Below are 13,537 nucleotides of genomic sequence, written 5' to 3'. Positions count from 1 at the left end.
CACGAGGTTCAGTATTGGGGCCCCTCATGTTCATCATCAACCTCCTCCCTCTTCGCAATATCTTCTGGCATTATGGTATTCATTTTCATTCCTACGCTGATGACACACAGCTCTACATATCCACTCTCTTTCAATAGCTGATGCCCCCATACCCATCTCCACACAAGTCAAGAGTCTTGGTGTTATCATGGACAGTACCCTCTCCTTCTCCAGTCATATAAACAATGTATCACAGACTGCCTTTTTCCATCTATGAAACATCTCCAGACTACGCCCTGCCTTAACACAGCACTTTGCTGACATCCTTGTCAATGTCCTGGTCACCTCACGCATGGACTACTGCAACGCAATCCTAACTGGTAACCCTAATAAACTCATCCACCGACCTCAACTCATCCAAAACTCTGCAGCACAGATCATTACCTGCACAAAATCCACTGAACATGTCACTCCTCTGCTTATTCAGTTACACTGGCTGCCTGTATCACAACGCATCAACTTCAATATCCTTCTGCTAACCTTCAAAGCCCTTCATAACCTGTAACCTGTCTATCTCACAGATCTCTTACCCATCTGCGCTCCACTTCAGCCACTTCGCTCTTCATCTGCTGATCTACTAATAATACCACCTGTTAACCTCAGTACAGTGGGTGCCAGGGCCTTCTCTCACGCTGCACCTAAACTCTGGAACTCTTTTCCCCACCATATCCATACACTGGACTCTGTTGAAAAATTTAAAACCGCCCTTAAAAACTTTCTAAACTAACATACTTGCTCCAACTCCTTTGATGGAATCCCATTTACCTAGTACAGTTACTGATTTTAATTTATTTCTGCTCTATATGTTTTGCTACTGTCCTTTTTGATTGTATGATTTTTATATGTGATCAATGCTGTTGTCATTTCTGATGTAAGGTGACCTTGAGTGTCATGAAAGGACAAAGGCATGACAAAATTGCTGCTGCCAAGCTTTTAAACCAAGTGATACAAAAGGTGTCACGTAACATCAGTTTTGATTTCTTTACACTGGATTTCCTTCCAATTCAGGATCTTCAAATGTCTGCTCATGAAAGATGATATTCAAATAAACAAACTGACTTACTTTCCATAGAGAGTGACTTTGCATTAGCAGCACCATGCTCCAGTGCTCTGGGAGAGTTTATAGTCCTGAGAGTTGAAGACTGGATGACTGACAGCTGTCCTTCATGACAACAGAAGACACAGAAATCCTCCTCGTCAAAAACATGACTTTGATCTGCGTCCTCATCTGGACTCTCCTCTGCTGCTGCTTCACAGGTAAAGTCCAGAGAATCAAACTCCTCTCCTCTATCAACATCCGTCCCTCTGAAATGAAGCCCACAAAACCATGACGCTGCTTTATGTTTTTGTCTCTGTGTCCTTAGAGTCCAGAGGTCAGGTCACAGTGACTCAGTCTGGAGCAGTGAGCTCTGCTGTGGGACGCTCCGTCTCCATCACATGTAGGACCAGTCAGGATGTTTATGTTCATAACAACAACCACTATTTATCCTGGTACCAACAGAGAGATGGAGAAAAACCTAAACTGCTCATTTACTTTGCTAGCACTCGAGCATCAGGGATTCCAGATCGTTTTACAGGCAGTGGATCAAACTCTGACTTCACTCTGACCATCAGTGGAGTCCAGACTGAAGATGCAGCAGTTTATTACTGTCAGAGTCTTCATAGCATCAACAGTCAGAATGTGTTCACACAGTGAAAAACCGTCGTACAAAAACCTCCCTCAGTCAGACTGAACAGAAACTGAACTGACTGCTGCAGCTGGAAGCTACTGCAGAGACTGATACACTTCACTGAGGACACACACACACACACACACACACACACACATGAAATAATTCTATGAAGAGGATCAAATATTTCACCACTGTTGCTTTAAAGTTGAGATGAAATGACAAATGTCTGCTGGCTGTAGAGAATGCAGCTTCCCCTGCAGGCGAGAATGAAACACAGAGGCAATATACTGTAATTTTACTTATAGAATAAGAGATGTTCTTGGGAATACTCCAGTTCAAGAATGTTATAATTCCTGTATCAGTATGGGACTATCAAAGTTTTACCAGTTTTACCAAAGAATAATAATGAGTGGTTTTGACCCACACTGGGTCTTCCTCATGTTTTCTCTGGATGTTTTTTCTAGTTGCTCCTGTAAATGTAAAAGTTAAAGGTATAAAGGAGCAGCTTCAATTAAACTGCCTAAATCCAAGTCAGTGGCACAGAAAAAGAAATGCATAGCCTTTTTCTTGATAAACGGCAAAAAAGTTCAATTTAAAAAAAATACCCAGTATCAAGTTTCTTTCTTGATCACAGCTTCTCACCATCAGTTCTTATCTCATTATAGTTTCCTGTTTTATGTTCTGATTCACCAAATAATCAAGAGGAAACAACCTGGTAGAAACAATGATAAAGGTCTTGGTCATGACCTTTGACCTCAGCTTCATACTGAATAACAGCTGTTTCAATTATATGCATTGGAAAGAAAATATACAGATGTAGATCAGCAAACATTATTTTGCTGTAAATGTATTAACCTGTTAAGTTACAACATGTAAAGACAAGATGAAAAGTTGGTTGAAGTTTCTGAGTATCTGAGTTCACTGCTAATCACTGCTTAACTTGGTGAAATCTGAACATTACAAACACATAAACATGTCAAACACACATTAATATTAAAACGATCAATAAAACATGTCAGTTAATGATCAGACTTTAAGATCCTCTTCATGTAAATATGTCAATATGTAGATGAATGTTGTCAGCAGTGAGGAGGAAACATCATGATATGTTGAGGACAGCTACAGTTGACTGACTCTGTGTGTTTGCATATGTGTCCTGCCTCTCTGCTCCCAGACGTTAAGAGACCAGTGTTGATCAGTGTCTGTCCAGGCCTTTCAGAGACACTGACACGCCGGCAGCACAATGATGATGTCACTGATTCTACTGCTGGCCACCCTGGGGCTCCTTGTTCAGGGTGAGACTCTTGTGAAAACTTTGCTTCAGGATGCAACCAGGTTCACCACAATGATGTTGTGCTGTGATGGAGAAACACTGAAACAAGCAGCATTGACCTTCTTCCATCTGTTCTCCATGTTAAAGAAATTATTCTCTTCTGTTTGGATGTTGATCATCTTTCAACAAACTTGATTTGTCTCAATAACCCTTCTCCTCTTTTTCATGTTTTCCAGGTTCATCAGGAGAAATCATCCTGACTCAGTCTCCTGAATCTCAGTCTGTTGTTCCAGGACAGACTGTCTCTATCAGATGTAAAGCCAGTTCAAGTATGGGTAGCTACCTTCACTGGTACCTTCAGAAAACTGGATAAACTCCTAAACTGCGTATCTCTTATGCGACAACCCGTCAGTCTGGAGTTTCAGACCATTTCAGTGGGAGTCAGTCTGGAACTGACTTCACTTTGACCATCAGTGGAGTTCAGACTGAAGATGCAGGAGTTTATTACTGTCAGCAGGGTGGTTACAGCTTCCCGTTCACACAGTGAAAAATCGTTGTACAAAAACCTCTTTCAGCTGGAGAGGAAGTGATCTGACTCAACAGCTGCACAGAAATGAAAACACTATTGGTTTGCTGTAATATGGTTTATTCAATAATATTTAAAAACATACCCCAATAATAATGCCTTCGGCATTAGAATATTTTTTGTATTGTTGTTAAATGTAGTTTTTGATTTAGTTTTTAAAAGTTTCTTTTGTAAATGTAATTGTGATGAAAAACACAACCACAACTATATTATTGTAACTCTAAGGAACATTTTAACACCACAAATGAATAAATATAGGTACAAACATTCAATGAGTGCAAAATTAAATTTGCTTTTTGTTTTGAGAAAGTAAGAAACTTCATATTGTCAAACTATGTCATGCTGGTCACTATTGTTTAGTTGTGTTGATACATTTTATTGCAATCAAACACTCTGAGCATTTTGTCAAATTCTGTACAAACTATATTACAATTCACAGAGCAAAATTTAATCGTAAAACGTGAAATGATAAAATCCTAGAAATCATATTCTAAGTTAAACTCGGTCAAAATTAATTCAAAGAATATTTTTTACTTCAGTACAACAGCATGTGACAGTAGTTATTCTTGAGGAATCTGCATAAACAGCTGATTTTTAAACATTGTTTTAATAGAACATCAATGTTGCTGTAAGTAATGAAAAAAATAATCTGACAGACAGCAAGAAATTGTGATTTCAACCTTTTCTTGTAAAGTTTGTTGGTGAAGTTTAGTGTCTTATTGAAACATTCATAATCTCTGTAGTCAGATTCATGTTATATCACTTTGTGCAAACAATACCCTGCTTTTTATTTCTACATTTGTGTCATTATTACTTTTTTTGTCATTAATATTTAGTTTTTGAATTCAGTTATTCAAAAAACGTTCTAGGTGCAATTTAAAAACACAGGAACATAAGTCTTCTCCATTGGTAAACATTAGAATTAACAGATGTGTCTTGTTCCTGATGTTAAAATAGGCCAACTGGAATAACAGAAGAAAAATATATAAACTCTTAAAACCATTAAAAACTAATCTGGTAAATCTGACTTCCTACTGTTGTGACTTTTATGCATTAATCTGACTGATGTTCCTGATATATAACAGAAATAAAGACATGTTGATTTCATGACATACATGACAAAAGCTTTATTGTTTTAACATGTTGAAAACCTCAAAACAAGCAAGAACACATTAATGTTGAAAAATGCCATGAGAGAAAGAAAGAGCCCGACAGAGAGAGCAGACAGAGAGCAGTATGAGAGTAAAACCAGCAGCAGAGTCCCAGTGAGTCAGGTCAGGACTGGGAACACTGGTCTCTCCACAGTGTCTCTGAGAGTGGAGTCTGGGAGCCCTGGGTGGCCTCACAGGTCACAGAGCCCACCTTCCTCCACTGGTCTGCAGGGAGCCTCAGGGTGCTGCTCCAGCTGTAGCGGCCGTCCTTCTCCAGCACAACGCGGCTCCTGCTCTCCTCCCAGCTGATGCTGCTGCTGCCGTCCACCTTCCAGGACAGACTCCAGTCTGAGGGGAAGCCCTTGTTGGCCAGACACATGAGCGTGGCCTTCCCCTGCTGCAGCTCCTCACTGGAGGGGGGCAGCACCGTCAGGGTGGGACGAGCATCACCTAGGAGACACCAATCAGCTTAGATTTCCATAGAGAGTGACTTTGCATCAGCAGCACCATGCTCCAGTGCTCTGGGAGAGTTTATAGTCCTGAGAGTTGAAGACTGGATGAGTGACAGCTGTCCTTCATGACAACAGAAGACAAAGAAATCCTCCTCATCAAAAACATGACTTTGATCTGCGTCCTCATCTGGACTCTCCTCTGCTGCTGCTTCACAGGTAAAGTCCAGAGAATCAAACTCCTCTCCTCTATCAACATCCGTCCCTCTGAAATGAAGCCCACAAAACCATGACGCTGCTTTATGTTTTTGTCTCTGTGTCCTCAGAGTCCAGAGGTCAGATCACAGTGACTCAGCCTGGAGCAGTGAGCTCTGCTGTGGGACGCTCCGTCTCCATCACATGTAGGACCAGTCAGGATGTTCATGGTGGGAGCTACTTACACTGGTACCAACAGAGAGATGGAGAAAAACCTAAACTCCTGATTAGGTATGCTAATCAACGAGTATCAGGGATTCCAGATCGTTTTACAGGCAGTGGATCACACACACACACACACACACACACACACACACACACACACACTTGATTGGTTAGATGACTGCTGTTCTTCTCTTCTATCTGTAAAAACAGATTTACTGAAATAGAAAAGTAATTTTGATATATGGAATATGATAAAAAATAAATAACTGCATGACACTTGTATTATCAGACTTGATCATAACACAATTAAAAGAGACACAATAAAATAATCCACAAACAGCAAACCTTTAATTTTAAATCTGTCATGATGTAAAACCAACAAGTTTAGGTCAAAGCAGAAGAGGACAGAAAGGACAGATGTGAGGGACAAATGTGGCACAGATTCATTTTCTCCTTTCATCTTTTAACAGCAGCTCTTTCCTTCTTTAGGAAACCACAACTGAACAGACACTGATAGGCTGCCCTGATGTCGACATAATCCCTTTATTTCTTTTAAAAATCATCAGACAAATGTCATGAAATTCTACTGATGTGACCATGAGAGAAACCCAGTCACTGTGGATTTAAGTTCCAGTGTGTAAGATTCAGGGTGATCTATTGGCAGACTACTGCAGAAACCAGATGTCAGCTGATACATCATTTCTTCCTAAAATAATCCTCTGACATTAATGTCACTGAGAAAAACTGTGAGAAATGAAACCGATCTACTGTTTCATTTAAGACAGCAGTCATTCTGATAAAAATGTGTCTGGACACCACTGGTTTGATGAAATAGTCTTTATTGTTTTAACAAGCAGAGAATATCAGCAATACAGCCAGTAACACAAATTACACTTTAAAATCATCGTGAAACAGGAGGAAAGATAGAAAGGACTATTACTTTATGCAGTTGACACCCTGATTTCTGTTTATAACCCTGTAAATCATTGTTATATTTAGATTTTTAAACTTCAGACAATGAGAATAATTTCTAGGTATAAATTCTTCTTCTTCAGGGACAGATGTTAGTAATAACAGATAGCTTTATGATCACCACTGAAACAGTGAATACGTCTAATAAAGTATATTGTTACTGGAGTTTAATAGACATAGATATAGATAAAACTGGAACAATTACAAAATAAGATCCACAGTTTTACAATCATTAACTAGTAATCTGGGAACCAGACTTTTTATGGCTGAAATTTCAGCATTGATCTAATTAATATATAAGTCAAAGAAATAAAGTCAAAAGACATGTGGCTTTTATGATACACATGATAAAATATTTATTACCATCAACACAAGCAAGAAAATTTTAAAGTTGAAACATGTCAAGAGAAAGAGAACAAGACAGAGAGCAGACAGAGAGCAATATGAGAGTAAAACCAGCAGCAGAGTCCCAGTGAGTCAGGTCAGGACTGGGAACACTGGTCTCTCCTCAGTGTCTCTGAGAGTGGAGTCTGGGAGCCCTGGGTGGCCTCACAGGTCACAGAGCCCACCTTCCTCCACTGGTCTGCAGGGAGCCTCAGGGTGCTGCTCCAGCTGTAGCGGCCGTCCTTCTCCAGCACCCCGGGGCTCCTGCTCTCCTCCCAGCTGCTGCTGCTGCTGCTGCCGTCCACCTTCCAGGACAGACTCCAGTCTGAGGGGAAGCCCTTGTTGGCCAGACACATGAGCGTGGCCTTCCCCTGCTGCAGCTCCTCACTGGAGGGGGGCAGCACCGTCAGGGTGGGACGAGCATCACCTAGGAGACACCAATCAGCTTAGATTTCCATAGAGAGTGACTTTGCATCAGCAGCACCATGCTCCAGTGCTCTGGGAGAGTTTATAGTCCTGAGAGTTGAAGACTGGATGACTGACAGCTGTCCTTCATGACAACAGAAGACACAGAAATCCTCCTCATCAAAAACATGACTTTGATCTGCGTCCTCATCTGGACTCTCCTCTGCTGCTGCTTCACAGGTAAAGTCCAGAGAATCAAACTCCTCTCCTCTATCAACATCCGTCCCTCTGAAATGAAGCCCACAAAACCATGACGCTGCTTTATGTTTTTGTCTCTGTGTCCTCAGAGTCCAGAGGTCAGTATACAGTGACTCAGTCTGGAGCAGTGAGCTCTGCTGTGGGACGCTCCGTCTCCATCACATGTAGGACCAGTCAGGATGTTCATGGTGGGAACTGGTTAGCCTGGTACCAACAGAGAGATGGAGAAAAACCTAAACTGCTCATTTACCATGCTAGCATTCGAGTATCAGGGATTCCAGCTCGTTTTACAGGCAGTGGATCAAACTCTGACTTCACTCTGACCATCAGTGGAGTCCAGACTGAAGATGCAGCAGTTTACTACTGTCAGAGTTTTCACTACCCCAACAGTCAGCGTGTGTTCACACAGTGAAAAACCGTCGTACAAAAACCTCCTTCAGTCAGACTGAACAGAAACTGAACTGACTGCTGCAGCTGGAAGCTACTGCAGAGACTGATACACTTCACTGAGGACACACACACACACACACACACACACACACACACACACCTATTCATTTTAACCGATTGTTATGAGTTCTGATCTGACTCTTCAATTAATCTAGAGGAGCAAACCTGGGACAGTTAGTCAGAAAAGTCTCAGTTGTGACCTTTGACCTCAGCCTCATACTGGATCACAGCTGTTTCACATTCACCGATCAGACATTTTGACCACCTGCTTAATATTGTGTTGGTCCCTCTTTTGCTGCCAAAACAGCCCTGACCATTAAGGCATGGACTCCACTAGACCCCTGAAGGTGTGTGTGTTATCATCTCTTTCATTGAGCTTGTTATTGAAAACATTCCTGCGGTTAAAATCTCAGATCACAGTCGTGTGGTTTCACTTCATGCTGATGATATCCTGCTCTTTGTTTATAATCACAGCGATACATTTTTGTGATATTCTTACATTTATTCGGAGATATAAAACTAACCTTAATCTTTAGTTACAAATAAAGTTTGTACAACATATGGACCTTCATGAAGAGCAGACTGCAGTGATATGAGGGAAATGGGTGATTGTCTTTCAAAATGCTTCAATCATTATAGATGTTGAAGTTAACATACCTCATCTAACGTTACGAATCATAAGTTAATGTATGTAACATGACTTCCGCAAGTCATGGAACTTGGTTTCAGACACAAAGACCAGTCTCCTGTGTGAAAGTCCTGTATTGATTGACCCATCCATCCATCCACCCCACCTCAAATGGTTAAAATCGATGCTACCAGGATTTTAAACCAAATCTTACAAAAGGTGTCTTGTAACATGAGTTTTATTTTCTTTATATTCCCATCAGTTCAAAATCCACTTCCAGATTCTTATGATCTGTTACTGCAGCCCTGTTTTACCAGAAGGAATCTCAGGTCCTCTGATCTGGACTCCTAAATGTTGGAGCTCTTTCTGATTGGACTTGAGCATCTTTAAAAGGCAGCTCTTCTGTTTAATATATTTTGCCTCAAATTTGTAGCTTGATGTCTGCACTTTGAGTCAGTAACACTGTCTTTTAATTGCTTTATTACCTGTTATTGTGAAGCACTTTGATGATGTGACATCTGCTCATGAAATATGATATTCAAATAAACAAACTTACTTACTTTCCATAGAGAGTGACTTTGCATCAGCAGCACCATGCTCCAGTGCTCTGGGAGAGTTTATAGTCCTGAGAGTTGAAGACTGGATGACTGACAGCTGTCCTTCATGACAACAGAAGACACAGAAATCCTCCTCATCAAAAACATGACTTTGATCTGCGTCCTCATCTGGACTCTCCTCTGCTGCTGCTTCACAGGTAAAGTCCAGAGAATCAAACTCCTCTCCTCTATCAACATCCGTCCCTCTGAAATGAAGCCCACAAAACCATGACGCTGCTTTATGTTTTTTTCTCTGTGTCCTCAGAGTCCAGAGGTCAGGTCACAGTGACTCAATCTGGATCAGTGAGCTCTGCTGTGGGACGCTCCGTCTCCATCACATGTAGGACCAGTCAGAATGTTTATAGTGGGAACTCTTTGGCCTGGTACCAACAGAGAGATGGAGAAACTCCTAAACTGATTATTAAGTATGGTAATGTGCAAGTATCAGGGATTCCAGCTCGTTTTACAAGCAGTGGATCAAACTCTGACTTCACTCTGACCATCAGTGGAGTCCAGACTGAAGATGCAGCAGTTTACTACTGTCAGAGTCTTCACTACATCAACAGTCAGTATCTGTTCACACAGTGAAAAACCGTCGTACAAAAACCTCCCTCAGTCAGACTGAACAGAAACTGAACTGACTGCTGCAGCTGGAAGCTACTGCAGAGACTGATACACTTCACTGAGGACACACACACACACACACACACACACACACACACACACACACACACACACACACACACACACACACACCTCGCTCCCTGTGATGTTTATGTCGTTATCAGAGGTTGATCACAAATGTCCTCACTTGTCCACACAGTGCAGACGTCAACCTGCTGTACATGTGTGGAACATGTCCTCCAACTGAACTCCAGACAGAAGCATAAACAGAACTAATAGATGTCCATGATACACACAGTCAAGTCTGTATGCAGCACAGTTTGTCAGTGTCTTTCAGCATTGTTTCCAAATATCAGTCCAAAGATAACTAATCCTAAACACCTTCAGGCGTACAGGCCTCTCACAGCCACAGAGCAACACAAAGGGTTGAAGAACAGTTGAAAAGATCAGTGTCTGTGATCTTCCCTGTATACAGGACATTTACAGACGTCACTTCATTTAAAAGGCCCACAGAATCATCAAGGAGCCCAGACACCCCAATAATGGACTTTTTCAGCTGCTGCCTTGTTGCAGGCGTTATCACAGCCTCAGAACCAGGACCAACAGGCTCTGTGACTCTTTCTGTCATCAAGCAGTTAGACTCATGAACACTACCTAACAATAACCTGACATTACCTGGATTAGACACTGAAGCTACACTGATATTGTTTTTAGTCACTTTTATTACTGCTGAAAGTTCTTAGTATATTTATACTGAATAGTGAATTTGATGATGCACTTTATAAAGCTTGATGGTGCAGTTTGTTCTATGTAACCAAGCTCTTCATCTTAAGAACCGTCTACAAACATCTGGAGGAGTCTATGGTCCATGTCTCGCTTTAGTTTGCTGACTTTTCTTTGACCAACACGCAGTGACTGGCTGTTTATCTGAAACTGTAGAAATATGCACTGACTGACCTCAGCGGTGTGTCTTATCCCTGTAACTGTTTAGCATTGACACTGACAGCTGCAGAAGGTGTGAGGACGGTCTGTACCTTGTCATATGTCAGGGGACACTGCTGTCTCTCCTTCAGGGTTCAGAACAGGACCATATCTGACACCCTCTGTCTTACAATTGTCATGTTGTTTTGTTTTCATTACCTTGTGTACTTTTTTTTTCAACTGTTTCATTTATTTATTCGCATATTTATTATCAGTAAACATAAACATTTTTAATCTTATAATGTTGGTATGTTTTAGTTGTTATTATCAGTGTTTGTCTTTCTTCCTGTGTACTGTGTGTATATCTTTGATCTGGTTGCTGAGCTGCTGAATAAAAAGGCTCTGACAGAAAAATAAAGTTCTACTGACTGATTGAAAACAAATGCAAACAAATATTTCAATATAAATTCATTATGAAAAATTCACTAAACAAAGATATATGTTTACTTCACTGTTCTTTCCTTTCATGACTAAAACTCTGACTGTGTTCATCAGAAAATCCATCTTCATCTCAGACATCTGTTCATTCACACCAAGAAAAAATAATCTTGTATGCTGATGACATCCTATTATAGATCATAAAATTGTCATCTTCTCTTCTTGTAGTTATTGATCAGATCTTACAAATAATCCATGACACAAATTCTGGATTAAACAGAACTATTAAGACAGACACATCTCTTACTTTTACTATAACAAAGATGAAAACAACTGATTCAATGAAGTGGATTTTATTATTTTGAATTCTTAAAATTACAAAAAGCAAAGAAAATCTTTATTAATGAAACATGTATTTAGAGAGTTAGTGAAGGAAAGAAAGAGATCAACAGAGAGAGAGAGAGTTACAGAGAGCAGACAGAGAGCAGTATGAGAGTAAAACCAGCAGCAGAGTCCCAGTGAGTCAGGTCAGGACTGGGAACACTGGTCTCTCCTCAGTGTCTCTGAGAGTGGAGTCTGGGAGCCCTGGGTGGCCTCACAGGTCACAGAGCCCACCTTCCTCCACTGGTCTGCAGGGAGCCTCAGGGTGCTGCTCCAGCTGTAGCGGCCGTCCTTCTCCAGCACAACGCGGCTCCTGCTCTCCTCCCAGCTGATGCTGCTGCTGCCGTCCACCTTCCAGGACAGACTCCAGTCTGAGGGGAAGCCCTTGTTGGCCAGACACATGAGCGTGGCCTTCCCCTGCTGCAGCTCCTCACTGGAGGGGGGCAGCACCGTCAGGGTGGGACGAGCATCACCTAGGAGACACCAATCAGCTTAGAGGACGGGGACCACACAGCTGTCAATCAACCAGCAGACACTTGGACACCTTTACTGTGTGAGAGTTGATTTTCTCCTTTAAGGAGTTTCTGTCAGATGTTTTTTCTGCTCCACCAGTCACTCACTCACACATTGTTTCACTTCCCTTTAAGAAGCCTCTCATGCATATCAGCACAGAGAGAATCATCATACAGAATGAGATGAAATATATCAAACTACACTGACAAGAAAATATACAAAACTTTGAATTCAAAATTAGTCAAAACCTGAACTATACATAATTATAAAGTATTAACTGGAATCATGAACAACACTGAAATCTAGTGTTCATCCTGCATTTCAGTCATCATCATTACAAAACTGTTGAAGGATTTTCAAATTTTCAATGAATATTTGACAGAATGAAGAGAATTTGTGCATTTTAAAAACATCTTTGTCTTCAGTTTGTTCATTTACTTTGAATTATTCAATCTTAATTCATTTAATAACAGTGATTATTGATGTAGAAATTTAAGACTGATCTTATTGTTGTTTAAATTAAAGCACAAAAGTAATGTGCAAAGAAATCTTTAGTTAAACTGCTCTGAGTTAGTCTCCACAGTAAAGGCGCAAAAATACAAATGTCAAAAAATGCAACAAAGGTATATTTGTCTGACTGAAAAAATTAAAAATGTGAATTGAATATGTTACTTTTTAAAGAACTGAGTCACTGTACAAAAACCTCTGACTGTAGAGACACACGGCTCTCTGACTTTGACAGACTGAAATAAACCGAAAGCCCTCAGGATGAAGTCTTACTATTAAAGTTTGAAAAATGTTTTATCATTCTGCCAAATATTTTATATTTGGTGTCCATGGCAATCAATTTGTACATTTTTGTTTCTGAACTGAACTTGTCTGCAGAATATTGCTGCAACATGTCAACAGAAATTAGGAGAAATAACGATTTTTCCTGATATGCTGGATATAAAGGCAGAAAAACAGAAAAGTTCTCCCTAATATCATAGAAAATGGTAAAAATTTGACTTACTTCCAATATCCAGTCTGGTTCCTCCACCGAACGTGTACCACAGTGATACAAACTCATTGAGCCGCCGTACAAAAACCTCTGACTGTAGAGAGACACGGCTCTCTGACTTTGACACAAACAAACTCAACAAAAACATCCCCAGTTTACCCAGTTTATGATGAGTAATAACTGGTTAAAGTGTGAAAAACCAGTTCACAAATATTCATTATGTTATGAACCATTTTTTCTCTTTAAATGTTAAACATCTACAAACAATATCAGTTTCTCTTTCAGTCAACAAAAATGAAAGAAAATATTGAAAAGAAAAACTCACCAATAAATCCTGACAAATATAAATAATTATTATAAACATGTTTATTGTTGA

The 13,537-nt window shown here is 40.4% G+C and overlaps 3 pseudogenes; all 3 read right to left on the bottom strand.

Moving 5' to 3' along the window:
* Nucleotides 1-4,846: 4,846 nt before the first annotated feature.
* Nucleotides 4,847-5,595, bottom strand: LOC146313494 (Ig kappa-b4 chain C region pseudogene; annotated as a pseudogene).
* Nucleotides 5,596-7,028: 1,433 nt separating this feature from the next.
* On the bottom strand, nt 7,029-7,368 carry LOC146313493 (Ig kappa-b4 chain C region pseudogene; annotated as a pseudogene).
* A 4,313-nt stretch (nt 7,369-11,681) lies between these two features.
* Nucleotides 11,682-12,115, bottom strand: LOC146313492 (Ig kappa-b4 chain C region pseudogene; annotated as a pseudogene).
* Nucleotides 12,116-13,537: the final 1,422 nt, after the last annotated feature.

The sequence above is a fragment of the Lutjanus erythropterus genome, chromosome 16 (genome assembly GCF_056507025.1).
Source record: "Lutjanus erythropterus isolate fLutEry1 chromosome 16, fLutEry1.hap2, whole genome shotgun sequence".
Taxonomy (NCBI): domain Eukaryota; kingdom Metazoa; phylum Chordata; class Actinopteri; order Lutjaniformes; family Lutjanidae; genus Lutjanus; species Lutjanus erythropterus.
Note: the sequence above shows the minus strand (reverse complement) of the source record. Positions and strands in the feature narration are given on the sequence as shown.